This window comes from Ursus arctos, chromosome X (genome assembly GCF_023065955.2).
Source record: "Ursus arctos isolate Adak ecotype North America chromosome X, UrsArc2.0, whole genome shotgun sequence".
Classification (NCBI taxonomy): domain Eukaryota; kingdom Metazoa; phylum Chordata; class Mammalia; order Carnivora; family Ursidae; genus Ursus; species Ursus arctos.
The window spans coordinates 88,050,931-88,069,499 of NC_079873.1; positions in this window are offsets into that span (position 1 = coordinate 88,050,931).

The following is an 18,569-nucleotide window of genomic DNA, read 5'->3' on the forward strand; positions in this document are numbered from 1 at the left end:
CTCCCAAGTTCCCAGATTACAGGAGCTCATGCTCACTTTCTGGCCTCTATGTGGACCGCTTTCCCCATCCGAACTCCCTATCAGTTCTACCAACCAAATCCAATGTGTGTGCAGAGTCCAGTGTGAGCCCCTGCACCCTCACGCTAGCTCTCCGTAGCTCTCTTAGGCTACAGGGATCACTCATGCTTCTGAAGGTGTGTGGCTCTTGGGATGTGCACCTTGTAATTCACATCACAGATGACTCTCCCATTTTGGCTATTTTTATAATTGTAAATGCATTTCTTTTCAAAATTTACTTACTTTCATGTTAATCTTCAATATGGAGAGATACAAAGAAGGAAACAAAAATGAGCCATAATCTTCCCCCTCCCAACTCTGTTGGGGTTTTTTACATATTAAAGTCATAATACATGTAAAGGTGATAAAATTCAAACTATGGAAAGGTACCATATGAAAAGCAAAAGCCTTTCCCTGCCATCCCAAGTCCCTTTCTCAAAGATCACTATAAAATATTTCATGTGGTATCATCCAGAAAAGAAAAGAAAATAACATATACTGACATACATATGTGTATCCGTATCCAGGGCATAATTACTTATCCTAAACCCTTCAGGGCAGAAAATATGTTGGAATTCAACGTTTTGAAGATTTTAACATGGTGATGTAGTGCCTTCAGCAGGGTTCGGGACAGCAAAGACATAAATTAGACATGTTCAGTATTAATCAAACACATTAACATTTGTGGAGCAAAGTGAAAATTCACACTACTTGGGATAAATGAAGATTACAAAAAAGAATACAAAAAATACTTCAGTTAATACCAGGTTTTTCCCCAAATGAATATAGACCAAACTGGGGGGGGGGGTGTTCTGTTTTCAGAGCTTTTGGGATTAAAGAAAAGTAGATAAGGGATTGTCTTTATATTGATGTTCCCTTTCTCTCTCTCTCTCTCTCTCTCTCTCTCTCTCTCACACACACACACACACACACACACACACACACACACACATACACACATGTGTGCACACACAAAGAGGATACAGTACTATACCCGTACTATACACACGGTTCTACCCTTGCTTCCTTTTCCCCTGAAAAACGTATATTAGAGATCTTTTTGTATCAGCCCATACAGTTCTAACTTATTCTTTTCAAGGTTATCCCCCAACATTCCAATGTATGGCTACACCAATATTTACCTATTTACTTATTTATTTCTCGAGTCCCCTACTGGTGAACATTTGGGTAATTTCCAGGTTTTCACTGCGGTTTTCGTTAGTTTGTGTGTGTGGTTTGGCTTGTTTTACTATTACAAAAGTTGCACTGAATATTTCTTCATACTTCCTGGTGAAGTTCAGCAAGTCTACCTGTAGGGGAAATTCTTACGAATAGAATTTGGTAACGTTTTATGTGTTTGGGTCTTGCTTTTTGGATAGACAGCAAGCTCCAAGGAACACAGTTTGTATCTTTAAATTCTTTGTACGCACCTGAGTTTTGACATACAGTAAGTGGTAGTAAATGTGAAATGACTAAAAATAATGAGGATTATGAAAAATATGAAGGTAATGAAAACCCTCATGAAGATCTTCATGTAAGTCGTAAAATAGGTAGCACAAATTTTGTCTGTTCTGTAGACAAAAAGATGTAGCAAGAGCTTAAAAATATCATAGCATTTGACCCTGTAGTTCCACTTCTAGCTGTATTTTTCCTGAACAAATAATTTTAAATGTAGAGATTTACAAATAAAAATATCAGTTGGAACAGTGTTCCGAATAGCAAGCCCTTTGAGAATGCCGAAATGCTCAACGCTGCTGGGGTGTAGTGTGCATGCTTGCAAGACTTTTTTATGATATGGAGAAAACTTTAAGATCAAGCGGTGGGGGGAAGCGAGCTAAAAATAATATATATAATTCTCACCTACATAGAGGTGTTTTAAAGGCGCTGGAAGAAAAGTGAACCAAAGCAGGAAGAGTGGCTGCATCTAGGTGGCGAGTAATAAGGAATGCTTTCATCTGCCATTTTACACGCTCCTGTGTACTACGCTTAGCACATGTCCACGCTAGCTTTGTTGTTTTGATAATCGGGACCAAGATTTTTTTTTAAGTTAGCTAGAAGGAAAGTGTCATAGTCTATCTGAGCTGCTCTCACAAAATACCATAGTTTGGGTGGCTTATAAACAACAGAAATCTATTTCTCACAGTTCTGGAGGATGGAAAGTCCAAGATTAAGGCACCAGTAGATGTCAGTGTATGGTGAGGGCCTACTTCCCAGTTCATAGACGGCGCCTTCTCTCTGTGTCCTCACATAATGGAGAGGATGAGGGATCTCTCCGGGGCCTCTTTTATAAGTCATGAGTCCTATACATGAAGGCTCCACCGTCATGACCTAATCACCTCACAAAGGCTTCACCTCCTAATGCCATCATCTTGGGGGTTAGGATTTCAACATGTGAATTTGACATGGCGGGGCAGGGGGTGATACAAACATTCAGTCCATAGGAGAAAAGATTCTTATTTCCGTCTCCACAGAGAGGTAAGGAGACATCTTTTGGTACTTGCTCTACTTTCCCCCACCTGGTATCCTCGTGGATTCTGACAAGTTCCCCAGGATGCATTGCTGGTCATCAGGTGTGTTCTGTCATGTACCCATTTTATAAATTCCAGTCCAGATTGAACTACACTTTCCTCAGAAAGGCTTTTTATCCTCATCCTCGGCTCCAGACACAGCTACCGTTTGGACCCATTCTACTTCAGATCAGTCAGATTGGCTACTTGATCATTTTAACAGCTTTTTCATTCTCGGTACTGTCCCCATAAGAGTTGGCTTGTATATCTTTAAGATGCTTGCCTGTCTGAAGTCCCTTGAGACCTGGGGAATAGTCATACCATATATCAGAAGGACAAAATCCAAAGAGGTTAACGAGAGAGTCTGCCTAATATGGGTCACTATTTGGCACCAGCTCTCTTCCACCTGACTGGTCTCAGATGGGTATTTTTTTCTGAGTTCGTTATTCTTGCCTTGTCTTTGGAACTTGCGTAGAGGGTGGAGGCTGTTTTTAAAGCCAGATCTGAGTAGTATCCTACCTGTATCCAACCAAAGTTGTGTCCTCAAGCCAGTCTTGTCTTTATCTTAACCATAACCATATTTTTCCCAACTTATATGCATGATCATATGTCCTAACTGGGGAAAGGGAGCCTCTGACCTACATGCTACCTACCATGTTAAACAGATGGACTCTCTAGGCCAAGAATTGGCCAACTACAGCCTATCAGTCAAATCTGCTCAAGCAGCCTATTATGGGTGGTCTATGAGCTAAGAATGTTTTTAGTTTTTACATGTTTAAGAAATGAAAAGAATAATATTTCGTGACCATGAAAATGATATGAAATTCCAATTTTGGAGTCCGTATATAAAGTTTTATGCCAAACCCATTAGTTTACAAATATGTCCATGTCTGCTTTCGCACTACAGTGCCAGAGTTGAGTAGTTGATACACAGACTGCATGCCCCACAAAGCCTATAGTATTTACTATCCGTGCCTTTACAGAACAAGTCTGCCAACCCCTGCTCTAGCGCATGCTCATCTATCAATTGCTAGTGTTCTCCCAGAGTCCTGGACTTGGAAAGTGCCAGGCTATTGACATAAATGAGTGAGCAGCCCGGATATAAAGCAATAGGGAAGGATGTGGCCAACTAAAGAGCACACGTCTATCTAAAGATGACAGCCATGACTTGTGCCCATTCATGGTGCAGGCTTAGCTTCGCCATATTTTCTTATTTTTCAAGAGAGGACAGAAATCCAGATTTTTATGTGAACTTTCCTGAGTTTTTATGTTGGCAAACACTGCTCAGGTCAAATAAATCATGTCTGCCAACTACCGGCTTACAACTCCTCCTCTGCAGCTTCTAACATGCGAGGAGCCAGCCCAGGTTGTACATCAGAGCCCCGCACTGCACCGTCTTTGCAAACCAAGGGTGCAAGCAAAGGACAGTTAAGCTCATTCTGATTGTCTGCTCTACTGCGGGTGCCACAGTGCTTGGGGGTATGGACTAGAAGTACCAATGAGGAGAGAAGCCCGTCAATTTCTTCTGCTGCCTTATCGATGTGACTTCTCTGGTGACCTTTCACACTAGAGACCACTCTCTTGAAACTCTCCACATTCGGGGATTTTTCTCTCCCCTCCCTAGCTTGTTTTACTCTTTGTTTCTCTGGCTTCTCTTCTGCTCTCATCTGTTTTCTCTCTTTGATAAAACTGGGGTTCTCTCTCTCCTATTGCCACTCTTTCAGGCACCTGGGTAGACACAGGGTCACAGAATTTGCCCTTGGCTCTGTTGTTCTTGCAACTTCCTCCAGATCCACCCAGAAAGTGATAGGCTCTAGAAGGAGATGGAAGCCCTACTTAGGCCTGTGACGTAAGCTATGTACACCAACCCAACTTTCCTAGAGAACCATGCACTGAGTTTTAAGCTTTTCTATTAAGTGATACTCTGTCCCTTATTTGGCTACTGTTCCTTACAAATATTTCCCTAGGGAACCTCATGAGGGCAAAAACCTGACTGGCAGTGAAGGATTTGAACTTGCCCAAGTACTGTGGACAAATGCTACCTAACTACTCATAAAATTTCACCCCAGATCCCAACAGAAATCTTCTCTCTTTGTTCCCTTCTTTCCTCTCTGCTCCATTCCAGGCTCCATTACTAACCACTCTTCTTGTGCCCACCGCTTAAATGCTGCTGTGAGCCAGCGTTCTTTCCCTGCCCCCTTTCTTTTTGCACTCTGTATACCTATCCTACACAATCTCAACTGATCCTTAAATACAACATACAGACTGATGATTCTAAAATCTTTATCTTCAATCTACATCTCTCCCCTGAGCTTCAGACCCATATATTCATCTGTCTACTGGTCATCTCATTTTGGATGTCCCAAAGGCACCTCAAACTCAACATGTCCCAAACTAAATCAACTGTCTCTACTCCTTCCCCTCAACCTTCTTCTCTTCCTGTGTACCCTTAATGCATTGACCCACTATTCCCCAAGACACCCAGGCCAGAAACCTGGGAGTCATCTTAAATTCCTCTCTCTATCCTCCCCTACCACATTCAATCACACACTACGTCCTATAAATGCCACCTCTTAATTATCTCTGACATCCATCCCTCCTCTCCATTCTCATTGCTTCTGGTTGCCCTAGTTCAGGCATTAATTATTACCTATTGAAAAAGGAAGAAAAAAAAAACTATGGGAAGAAGGTGCCTCAAGTCTGTCCCCTTTCAATCCGTCCACTAGTGTGCTGCCAGAGTGATGTTCTTCCAAATGCAAAGCTGGTCACGTCCCTTTCCTGCTTAAAACCTTTTATACCTCTGCAAAGGGTCAAGTCTAAATCCTTGTGCATGGCATGAGAGACTGTATACGATGTGACTTCTGTTTGGACACTCTTCATATACGCGCTGCCCCAGTTGTTTTGAGAACATGGCAGTCCTCAATTTCAAACACACCATGCTATTTCTGACCTTCACACCTTTGCCTGGAATACCCTTCTCCATGCCACCTCTACCCCTTTCAAATCTGATCTCACAGCTTATCAGAGCTTTGCTGGCTGACAAGCTAGCTAACATCTCATAGACACTCATACTGAAATGGCTGGTGGCTATTTCTTGTCAAAATAATGCTAGTTACAGCCAATACTTACATAGTGCTTATCACGTGACAGACGTTCTTCTAAGTATCTTCTTATTATTAATCCATTTAATCCTGATCACAGCTCTATGAGATAGCTACCACTAGCATCCTCATTTTATAAATGAAAGCAATGATTCAGGGTCACAACAGCTTGAAAATTGTAGAGCAAATTTAAACCCAGGCATTCCAGCTCCAGGGTGTATGCTCTTAACTCCAGGTCTCTTTTTGTTATGTTGCTTTAATTGTGTCACCACTTTGTGGAAGGCAGTATAGTATAGCAGTTAAGAATGTGGGCTCCAGGGGCGCCTGGGTGGCTCAGTAGGTTAAGCTCCTGCCTTCAGCTCGGTCATGGTCCTGGGGTCCTGGGATGGAGCCCTGTGTCAGGCTCTCTGCTCAATGGGGAATCTGCTTCTCCCTCTCCCTCTGCCTGCTGCCCCCCCTGCGTATGCTTGTTCTTTCCCTCTCTCTCTCCCTCTCTCTGTCAAATAAATAAATAAAGTCTTTTAAAAAAAAGAATGTGGGGTCTTCAGACAGAACTTATTTCAAATCAAGGCTTTTCCACTTGCTCACCGTGCAAACTTGAGCAACGAACTAACCTCTTTGATTCTCAGCTTCCTCTTTCTGAAATGAAGATAGTTGTTGTAAAGGTTAAGTGATAAAGTCATATATGTTAAATGCTTAGTACAGTACCTCATACATAGTAAGATTTTAATAAATGTTACCATTGTTGACTGTTCCAGTAAATAAAAACAATGATTCTCTGGTGGTGGAGATTTCAGGTATCAAAGGGAAGGGAATATAAGACAGTGGCTAAAAAATGACTTGACAACTTAGGCAAGTTACTTAATCTCCCTGTGTCTCAGTTTCTTCATCTATAAAATAGGATAATAATAGTACTTATTTCTTAGGATTATTTCTTTTTTTTTAAAGATTATTTATCTGGCAGAGAGAGAGAACGAGCACAAGCAGGGGGAACAGGAGAGAGAGAAGCAGGCTCCCCACTGAGCAGGGAGCCCGACTCAGGGCTCGATCCCAGGACCCTGGGACCATGACCCGAGCCAAAGGTAGATGCTTCACTGACTGAGCCACCCAGGTGCCCCTCTTAGGATTATTTTGATGGTGAAATGAATTAATAGATGTAAAACATTTAGAATGGTGCCTGGTACTTAACAAGTACTATATAACTGTTGGGTCATGACAATGAATATATTTCTTTGAGGCTCTTGCCTCTTCCACCCATGTGTATGGTCCATTCTATATGCAATTTTATTTTGGTAACATTTGTGCCAGACAGCTACTGCTTCTTTTTATTTAATTATTAACGTCCTTAAAGGCAGATACTTAACTTCTTCACTATGTCTCCAAAGCCAGCAGAGTATCTGCGACATGGTTCAATGAATGAATGAATAAATGAATGAATGGGTGTCAATCAAAACACAAACAAATACACAAAAGAACGAAAAATTTGGTTGAAGTTCTGGAGCTGTTATAACATCAGCAGGTAGGTCCAATTTTTCTGACCAAACAGTAGAACAGAAAATTCTTCCTGCCCACTCTGGGGATTTATTAAATATTTACTAAATGGCACTGAAATAGCAATATGCATATGACATATTCCCATTCCATTTAGCTCAATGTGCCACTTCAGAGTTCTTCATTTGAAAAGAAGCGTGGCAGATCATTCATTTGCCTTGAATATCAAGCATCTGCATGAAAGAACTACCTTTTTTCAAACTATGGTGGCCTGAGGGTCTGGAACTGATCTAGCTGAGGAAAGCTGAGGTTGGCTTTTCTCCAGTTATGTCTCCCTCTTAATTTTGGAGACCCTCTAAAGGCAAGGGTTTTCAATCCTGACTGTGCATCAGAATAGTTTGGGAATTTATTAAACAGGTGGATACCCAGGTCTCATAACCAATCTACCAAACCATGTCCTCTGGGAGCAGATGCCAGGACCCTGGGTTTTGAGAAATCTGCCCCTATGACTCTAAAGCAGTGCCTTACAGATAGTCAAGATTGGCCAGTAGATGTCACTGAATCCTTCCTAGCCTACATCACCCACCTGTCCTGTTGTCCTAAACTTTACACGCTTACTGAGAAAACTGTCTCTAGCAAGTAGCTCTGACCATATATATCTCAGAGTCATCCATAGCTCAGGTCACGCAGACCATGAGAGAGAACCAGGGCCCTCTCATACAGAGCATCTGGAAACCAAATGTTTCCCTGGGCATCTTGGTGAAGTAAACTTGGGGCAGCCTGTACAGGAAGCAGTCCTCAGCCTGTGGGGGTTTTTTGTTCCATCTTGATGCATTGACTGCTAAGGTGATAGAGTCTGAGAGAGAACTGTTGGCTCTGGATGCCTGGAAATAAATAGATCTATTAAATGGAGCACAGCATCAGAAGCAGTAATAGCAATACTTAAAAAAACAAAACAAAACAAAGGAAAAAGAAAAAGAAAAATAGTTTAATTTCTACATGGACTTCAATTTTGAATTTACTTACAGTTTTACAGAAACAGGAAAAAAACCCTAGCAGAAGAAGGTACAGAAATAATCCCATCTGCCACAGAATGCCTCTACAGAACTTGACCACTAAAAAAAGAAACAGACTGTTTCTTGCTTCTGCAACTCGGCTTCTCATGGTTCAGTCGAGCCAGCCTTACTACAGAAGGTTTCAGCAATTTGCTCAGAAATGCGGCTTTAGTTTAAGACACAAATGACCCCCTGCTGGAGAACAGTTGTTGATTCCACAAATCTACCACTGACTTTCAGTGATCCTTGTCTGGGAATATAGGCACCACTCATTCACACACCACATACCACTGCTCCCCATGTTTAGGGACCTCAAATCAGAGTGGAGTTTCTGTTCCTCTTGATTTGTAGTCTTTTCCTCCACTGCTTCTGTGTACAAGTCTGCATGTGCCCGAAGTGTGAGGCGAAGTGTCTTAGTCAGCTCGGGCTGCCATGACAAATGCTGTGAACTGGCTGGCTTAAAGGACAGATATTTATTTTCTCACGTTCTGGAGGCTGGAAAGTCCAAGATCAAGGTCTGGCAGGGTTTGGCTTCTGGTGAGAGCTCTCATCCTGGCTTGCAGACAGCCACCTTCTCTCTGTGTGTTCACGTGGCCGTTCCTCGTGGCTTGCTCCTAGAGTGAAAGAGACATCTCTCTCCTTCTTCTTATAAAACCACAAATCCCATCAGGTTAGGACTCCACCCTTATGACTTCATCCTACCACAATTACTTCCTTTTAGCCCCATCTCCAAGTACAGTCACAATGGAAGTGAGGGCTTCACCATATGAATTCTGGGGGGCCACAATTCAGTCAATAACAAGAAGGCAACGTAGGAAGACAGAAAACAAGACAGCCCAGCTTGCAAACAGCTTCTGGAAAGACCAACCCAGGAAAAAGAAGCACGGCACAGACAAAGGAAACAGCTCCCAAAGGGCCAGTTGGTCAGCACCGCGTAACTCCCATCCTCCACCCCCACACCCACCCTGTTTCCATCTCCAATGGTTGGATGTGTATGCTCCGCCAAGGAGCGCCTGCTTTAACCCACATTTCAACAGGTACCTCGGACAGTAGATTTATGCTCCCTACAGCTCAATTTTCCTCCCTCCAAGGACAAGGAGTAAGGGAAGTTGAATAATCAGCAGGATAAGTAATAATAATGAATACTAGCTATGTAGCCCAAGAGCAAAGACATGGAATGCTTGTACAGTGGTGATTATAGTTGCATCTGTAGAGCAGGGCTTGCTTTGACTAAGGGCATTTTAGTCCATTACCCCATTTGGTCCTCAAAGTAAACCAGGAGTTACTGTTCCCGTTTGACAGATGAGGATAGAGATACAAATGAGCTATTGACAGTGCCCAAGATCACAAACCAGGCTACTGGTGGAGTCAATATGGAAGTCTTAAGGAATGTCAGTGGTCATCAATAAAGTAATAGGGACACACTGGCTCCCTGAGCACCAGAGGGGCTGTTACGTAGACAGCACCACACATTTAGTACTGAAGTCCTCTCCTATTATTTCACATACATTTATCCAGTCTCCTTAGATTGCGGGCTTCTCAAAATCAGGGACTTAGGTTTTTATGTCACTGAATTGCCCATAAGGTCTAGCACAGGGCTGGGTCAACAGGATGAACTCACTAAAAATACTTTAATGTTGGTATAGTACTTCACAGCATGCAAAGTGCTTTCACATATGTTATTTTATTCCATTTTTATGGCAACGACCAGAATAGCATTTTAGGAAAGGTCATGTTGTCTCCTCATCCTCGTGATGCTTATTTTCATTCTGTTACAGTGCACTCATTTTATGAAACATTAATTGAGAACATGCCATTATTTTTATCATTAATAACTAACATTGATTGAACACCTACTACATAGCAGGCATCGAGCCAGGCATCATGCCAAATGCTGAGAATACAAACATAAATCCTATGTGTCTTTGCCCTGAAGGAGTCTTGTGAATAATTACGCAGTTTGATGAATGCTTGTTAAGTGATCATTTGGCCCCTGGACTGTACTGTTCGAATGATGAGGATCTAATCATCTTCTAAGCAGCTCATTCCATTTTCAGATAGTATTGATAGAAAGCTTTTCCTCACCTTGCATAAATCTTCCTCACTTCTGCTGCCACTCCTCCCTCCTAGACCTAGCCCTTGGGGCACAGAATGTAAATCTTCCTTTTCACTTGACAACCCTTCAAGTATTCAAAGGCAACTATGCTCATCAGCCACCCCCTCTTCAGCTTCCCTGACTCGGCCTCTGCCTGTCCCATCTTCCCACAGCTCGGCCTACTGATCTACCCCAAGAACTGAGCCCAGCCCATTTCCAGAGCAAATGAAGCTTAAGGTAGGAGGTGCTCAAGTGGCTACTCTCAGCCTCCTCCGTTCCAAATTTCAATCACTGCCCACCCCCTCCTCCCGCATTAGGGCACTCTCCTTGTTCTCTTAGTTCCTTTGCCTATGAAGACATGTCTAGCAAAAAGTTGCTGTGGTCAAGGTCAAAGAGATTGCTGCCTGTGTTCTCCTCTAGGATTTTGATGGATTCCTGTCTCACATTTAGTTCTTTCACCTATTTTGAGTCTATTTTTCTGTATGGTGTAAGAAAACCGTCCAGTTTCATTCTTCTGCATGTGGCTGTCCAATTTTCCCAACACCATTTGTTGAAGAGACTGTCTTTTTTCCATTGGATATCTTTCCTGCTTTGTTAAAGATTAGTTGATCACAGAGTTGAGGGTCCGTTTCTGGGTTCTCTATTCTGTTCTATCGATCTATGTGTCTGGTTTTGTGCCAGTACCACGCTGTCTTGGTGATCACAACTTTGTAGTAATAGAGCTTGAAGTCCGGAATCGTGATGCCACCAGCTTTGATTTTATTTTTCAACATTCCTTTGGTTATTTGGGTTCTTTTCTAGCTCCATACAAATTTTAGGATTATTTGTTTCAGCTCTGTGACAAATGTTGATAGTATTTTGATAAGGATTCCATTGAATGTGTGGACTGCTCTGGATAACATACTTACTCTATCTTGGAAACCCAAAAGACTCCACCTTGAAATTGCTAGAACTCATGTAAGAATTGAGCAAAGCGGCAGGATATGAAATCGATGCACAGAAATCAGTTGCATTTCTATACACTGACAATGAGACAGAAGAAAGAGAAATTAAGGAATTGATCCCATTTACAATTGTACCAGAAACCAGAAGATACCTAGGAATAAACCTAACCAAAGAGGAAAAGGATCTGTACTCTGAAAACTATAGAATACTTAGGAAAGAAATTGAGAGCTACACAAAGAAATGGGAAAACATTCCATACTCATGGATTAGAAGAACAAACATTGTTAAAATATGTAGAATACTTCTGAAGGGAACAAGAAACTGGCCAAGGGCAAATACAGAAGTTCCCAGCTGAAATTGGAGCCTCTGAATGTGTAGTGGCACCAATTTATTCATCTCTCTCCAGACACCATAATAGCTTAGATACAGGAGTGGAGAATGTAGTTTGCTGGATTGAAAAAAAAGTTAGTGAGCGGTTACTTTTTTTTTTTTTTAAGTAAGCTTCACACTCAACACCGGACGGAGGGCAAGATAGGTTCAGACTTACGACCTTGAGATCGGGAGTCAAATGCCCAACCAACTGAGCCACCGAGGCACCCCAGTGAGCACCTACTTTTTAATCAGGCACTATTCTAGGCTCTAAGGATATAATAATGAGCAAAAATAGGGTCATTTACAATATCAAAATAGTGCATGTAAGCATTTTCCCATTCACTCCCTGGGAAATCATGCAAAAGTAACAAGGAGAACAAAAGAAACCTTACAAGCTTCATCTACTGACTAAGACAGATATATGCAGGCTCAAAACTAAAATTGCAGCTTCCAAAAGTATCCGAGATAAGAGAGGAATGGGAAGAAGGGTTGGGAGGTAAAGAACTGAGTGTAGCAAGGGTATAGCAGATCTTAGGAAGCTTCAACAAAAATATACTTCCTGTAAGTGACTGGTACATCCTGAGTTGTAAAAGCTATGTCCCTAGTTTGCAGCAACAGGTTCAGGCACTGGGATGAGTAGAGCAGGCCTAAATGTCTTCTTGAACTAGGTTTGACTCAGAGAGACTGATGACGTGGGCCAAGCCAAAGAACCACACATAGGAGCCACATTTGCAGTTAAAATATCTACCTCTCTGCCTGCAGGGGATAGAGCTTTTGCATAGTGAAGCATGGAAGGCTACTCTGGCCCATTTTCCATAGCTGGAATCTTCTGCAAACAGCCGAGACCTGATAAGTCAAATCATTCAAGGATGGGTAATAAAAAAGGAACTGACACAGTATTGACAAAACGATACTGTGTTTTAGAAAGTGGAAAAGCACAGCAAAAACAAAACACCATAAAAAATTATACCACTGAGTAGACGAAAATTGTATGCAAATGTTCCTCCATAAAGTTAAATAAATAGTGAGGTAGCCAGCTCGCTGACAATACAAAGCAGATATGAAGAAATTGGAAGAGATGGTAATACAACAGAAGGTTAAATTAGCAGAACTCAGTGGGATGATCATATTCTGGGTATATTTTGAAGGTGGAACTGATGAGATTCGCTGATGGATTGGATATGGGATGTGAATTGTATGGGCCATTCCAATTCCGTGGGAGGGTCTCTGCTGTGATTGTTAACTCTGTGTGCCAACCTCACTAGGCTATGGTGCTCAGTTGTTTGGTAAATACCACTGGAGGTGTTGCTATGAAGATATTTTTTAGATGCAGTTACCATTTAAATCAGTAGACTGTACAAAGGAGATTAACCTTCCTGATATGGGTGGGTCCCATCCAATTAGTTGAATGTCTTAACAGCAAAGACTGAGGTTTCCCAGAGTAAAAGCAATTCTGCCTCAATATTTCAGACTTGCCAGTCTCTCTCTCTCTCTCTTTCTCTCTCCATCTCCATATACATATATGTATACTGTTGTCATTTCTCTGGAGAACCCCAATATAACTGCTGTCTCTTTCCACTCTGATTTCCATCCATTACATTCTCTCTCATCTTTGAGATCTAACAAAGGGAAAGTTAAGTTGGAGATAAATTTAGTTTGTGTTCAGTGACATGTATTTATGTGGTTTGCAGTCAGTCCTGTGTATAGATATATCATTGCTAAACCATTCTGGTAAAAGAGTAGCTTCTAGAAATACCCCACCTGCTCATTCTGCTGACTTATCCAGCATGGTAATATGAATGTGTCTTATGGTCCTTGACACTGAAAATATGTGGGTACTGAGGTAAGGTTTGAAATGTATGGATCCAGAATACAATCCATGGAAAATGCCATCTATCATCTGATTTGCAAAACGGGTTTCAAAGTATTCAGTTCTCACTAATGTATAAAGACAGAGGAAGTTTTCTTCTATTAGAAATATTCTCAACAATGTAGTGTCTACAGCTATGCACAGTACTTTTATTCATTCTGTGACGGGAATTGCATACAATATGATTTATCAGAATTCTTATGTTTGTAGAGTACAAATCTGGGTCAGTTCTACAAGCATCAGTTCTACTTCAATTGTGTAAAGTTGCATGCATTAGCTTTCCAAGTATCGATAATAGCAATACATTTTCATCAACCATGCTAGTGCAAAGACTAAATTATCTTCCTATTCTCTTGATAAAAAATGATAATATAGGGGCGCCTGGGTGGCTCAGTCATTAAGCGTCTGCCCTTGGCTCAGGGCCTGATCCCAGGGTCCTGGGATCGAGCTCTGCATCTGGCTCCCTGCTCTGCTGGGAGCCTGCTTCTTCCTCTCCCACTCCCCCTGCTTGTGTTCCCTCTCTCGCTGGCTGTCTCTCTCACTCTGTCAAATGAATGAATAAAATCTTTTAAAAAAAAAGGAAATGATAATATAAAACCATTATCACATGAAGAAGCAAACAAAAAATATGAGGCCAAAAGTACGGGAAAATAGTACTATGGAGGTGTGTTGGGCAGTTAATAAAAAATAGTGTTGATATCACCTCACGCCTGTCAGATTGGTGAATATCCACAACACAAGAAACAACAGGTATTGGCGAGGATGTGGAGAAAGAAGAATCCTCTTGCACTGTTGGTGAGAGTGCAAACTGGCACAGCCACTCTGGAAAACAGTATGGAGTGTCCTCAAAAAGTTAAAACTAGAACTACCCTATGATCTGGCAGTTGCACTACTAAGTATTTAATCAAAGGATACAAAAATACCAATTCAAAGGGATACATGCAGCCCAATGTTCATAGCAGCATTATCTACAGCAGCCAAACTATGGAAACAGCCCAAGGGTCCAATGACTGATGAATGGATAAAGATGTAGTATATATAATGGAATAATACTCAGCCATAAAAAGGGATGAAATCTTGCCATCTGCAATGACATGCATGGAGCTAGAGAGTATTATGCTAAGCAAAATAATTCAGTCAGAGAAAGACAAATACCATGTGATTTCACTTAAATGTGGAATTTAAGAAACAAAACAAACAATCATGGGGGAAAGAGAGACAAACCAAAAAACAAACTCTTAACTCTAGGGAACAAACTGATGGTTACCAGAGGGGAGGTGGGTGGGGGGATGGGTGATATAGGTGATGGGGATCAAGGACGGCACTTGTTGTGATGATCACTGGGTGTTGTATGGAAGTGTTGAATCACGGAATTCTACACTTGAAACTAATACTACACTCTGTTAACTAACTGGAATTTAAATAAACACTTTCAAAAAATGTGTTATTTTTCTTATTTATTATCATGTTTGTGATATTTGTCAGCTTTTAAAAATTAAAATTAGCTGTGATTTCTCATTCTAAATTAATACTTTAGTATCTAGTGTATGCATAACTTTTTAAGGTCCTTTTTTATTAAGAGGGGCTTCCAAATTGTCTAAACTTCAAGAATCACAAGATGTGGATCTCCCTCTGGGCATGAGAGAAAGAAAAGAGTCTAAAAAAAATACATGCTTTTAATTTTCGGATCTTTTAACTTTGGTTGTTGGGAAGAATACATATTTTTTTTAGATTTTTTATTTATTCATTTGAGAGAGAGAGATAGTGAGAGAGAGCACAAGCAAGGGGGAGGGGCAGAGGGAGAAGCAGACTCCCTGCTTGGCAGGAAGCCTGATGCAGGGCTTGATCCCAGGACCCCGAGATCATGACCTGAACTGAAGGCAGTCCCTTAACTGACTGAGCCACCCAGGCACCCCAGAAGAATACATATTTTGTGTGTTTGTTGCACAACTAGTTTCCAACACCTAATGGGTTACAAAAAAAGTTATTTCCCTTTCCCCTTTCCCTAGTTCCACCCAATCCCATGGGTGTAATGGCAGCTCAGCGACAGTCATCGTTTTCTTGACCATCTACTGCAACGTGACACGTGCCTTGATTATTTCCCTTCTACCCTCCCTTGTTTGCACCACCCAGTCCCCTATACCTGAAAAATGCAAATTAGCATTGACTCGTGGCTTGAAAGAAATATAAACTATCCTGCTTTCCTCCTGTTTTGATCTCAGATTTTCCTGGGAAATTTATTCTTGTGGACATGTCTTCTTTGGAAAATGACAGGCCTAGTAGGAGAACGGAGTAGGTATAGCCAAGACCGAATGAAATGTGAAGCATGGTCACAACAAGTGGGGACAAAAATTGAAGCTTGATGAATAGATCTTAGGCCTGTAGAATATTTTCAGTATCTTCAGATTTTAAATGTCTTTTATCTGTGCCGCATAGCCAATTTTGGATGCATGTGAAAGAATTTATGACCTCAGAGGTAGTATTTAGTCTCATGGAATCAAGGAATGTAAGAGCCAGAAGGGACATTAGAGATCATAATCCTGTGACCTCATATTACAGAACTGTCACTGGGGCTAAATGAGCTGGCCAAGATGATAAATATGGTTGTGGTTGTTTCAAAGACTATAAACCATGTAAACCAATAACAAAAGTAACCAACAACATGTCTTGTTTGATCAGAGCAGTAAATCCACCCACTTAAGAGTCACATCTGGGGAGAAAAGACAGCCATTTTGCCATCAGTACTAAGGGTGAATGAAGAAAATAAAATGGCTGCTTATTAAAGTAAGGGTATGTGTGATAGCTAATGTCCAAACTGGATTTATTCATTTAACTATGTGCAGTTGGGTGTCAATTACATAGCAGGGGGACTGAAGAAGGGAAGGGAACTAAGATAAATGCCAAGAAATTCTCAGCCAGTGTTTGTCCAAGTGTGTATTCTCAGGACAAGCTATGTTAAAATCTCCTAGGAAGCTCGTTACAATGAAATTCCAGGGACTTACCCTGGAACGACAGGGCAAACTGCTCTGGGGGGAAGACCATGGGGTGTGCAGTGAATAAATACAGATTCCAATACAGACGGTTTGGAGATGACTTTAAGAAGTACTGTTTTAGGTTAACATCAGAGAAAATAATGACATCATAGCAGTAGTGTCCTGTAAGCATGAGAACAGAAGATACTCAGAACAAAACATGATGATCATCTTGCTGGAATAAGAGTCCAGGATATTTGGGTTTTAGTTTCAAATTCACCAACAGTAATACTTTGGGTTAGTTGATTTACTTCTTGTGGTCCCATTTTATTCACTTTTCAATGGGAAGCTTTTAAAAGATTTTAAGCAGGGGAATGACATATGAATTATATTTGCTGCTGAATAAATATAAATACAAGTATAAATATAAATATTTGTTGCTGAATAAATATAGTAAAGTAGTAGAACAAAAAAGGATGTGGCAAATAAGTTAGTACGCTAGCGAAATAGGCTAGGCAAGGGGTGCCTGGGTAGCTCAGTCTATTAAGTGTCTGCCTTCAGCTCGGGTAATGATCCAAGAGTCCTGGGATCGAGCCCCACATTGAGCTCCCTGCTTCTCCCTCTGCTCCTCCCCAGCTCATTCTCTCTCTCTTAAATAAATGAATCAATCTTTTAAAAAAAGGAAAAGACATAGACCAGGTGAAAGATAACAGTAGCTTAAAATAGGCTGTTGACTGTAATTGGATAGTGGATGGATTTTCTTCATTTTGCTAGGATTAATGATGGTTTTGACATCAGCTATGAGGAAGAGGGAGGTGTCAAGGATGACCCATGAGGTTCTGGTTTGCAATGAATGGTTGAGATTTTAAGGGCTATGTACAATTTGAGGGTTCAGGTGATTGAGCATGAAGTCCAGATTAAGTAGGTTGGGGCTAAAAGCTTAGGAAGAAATGGGCACATCAAAGGATTTCAGGTCTCTTACAAGTCAAAGGGCAGAGAGACTCCGAGTAGGAGAACTGGGAGGATGGGAGCCTGTGGACAGAGAGTGGGGCACTGGTGTATGTGATTTCCATGGTGGATCCATTCTACTTGATGACCAGGTCTGGGTTAGCCATGAGCACAGCAGGCTGAAGGGGAGTGGATATGGAGGTCAGCAGAGTTGGAAAGGACAGTGAGCTCATAGGCCAGGATGCTGATTGGGTAGTTTGGGCCTGGAGAGGACAACTGTGTCTTAAGGGCCAAAATCATCAGTGAGCTTGGGATGGTGACCAAATCAGTAGATGATGATAAATAAGGAGCAGGTGGATGACAGGGACTTTAAAGAAGCTGGAGTTTTTTATATGACTGGAGGAGAAATAATAGTGTAGAACTTGCACTGGGGAGCCTTTAAAGAAAATATATTCCTCTTCAATATTCCAATTGTGGGAGAATGAACCCCTCCATTTTTGACAAAGTAGGTTTTGGTTTAAGGCAGGAGTTGTGAGAGCAAACAGAGATGCTTCATTAGTGGCAAAGCACAAACGTGCTATTGTCTTATTTGGTTATGTATTTTGGTTCCAGGAGTAGCACTTTACACTTTTCATTATTAAAAATTTCACTTTTAAGCATACTGAAATACTTATGGATGCAATGTTATGATGTCTGGGATGTGCTTCAAAATAATACAGGGCTGATGGGCAAGGGTGATAAATGAAGCAAGATTTACCATGCATTGATAATGCTGAGGCCCAGTAATGGACACATGGAGGCACCTTGTCCTATTCCGTTTTGTGTATGTTTGAATTTTTCTTTAATAAAAAGTTACAGAAACCTCATCCTTATAGATTTGGCCCATTGTTTTTGACTGGCACTTTTTTTTAAAAGATTTTATTTATTTGAGAGAGAGAGCACGAGCAGGGCAGAGAGGAGCAGAGGGAGAGGAAGAAGCAGGCTCCCTGCTGAGCAGGGAGTCTGAAGCGGGGCTCCATCCCAGGACCCTGGGATCATGACCTGAGCCGGAAGCAGATGCTTAACTGACTGAGCCACCCAGGTGCCCCCTGACTGGCAGTTTTATGTTCTCATTTTATGAAGCTCTCTTATTCCCTCTCTAGGAGATCCACAAGGA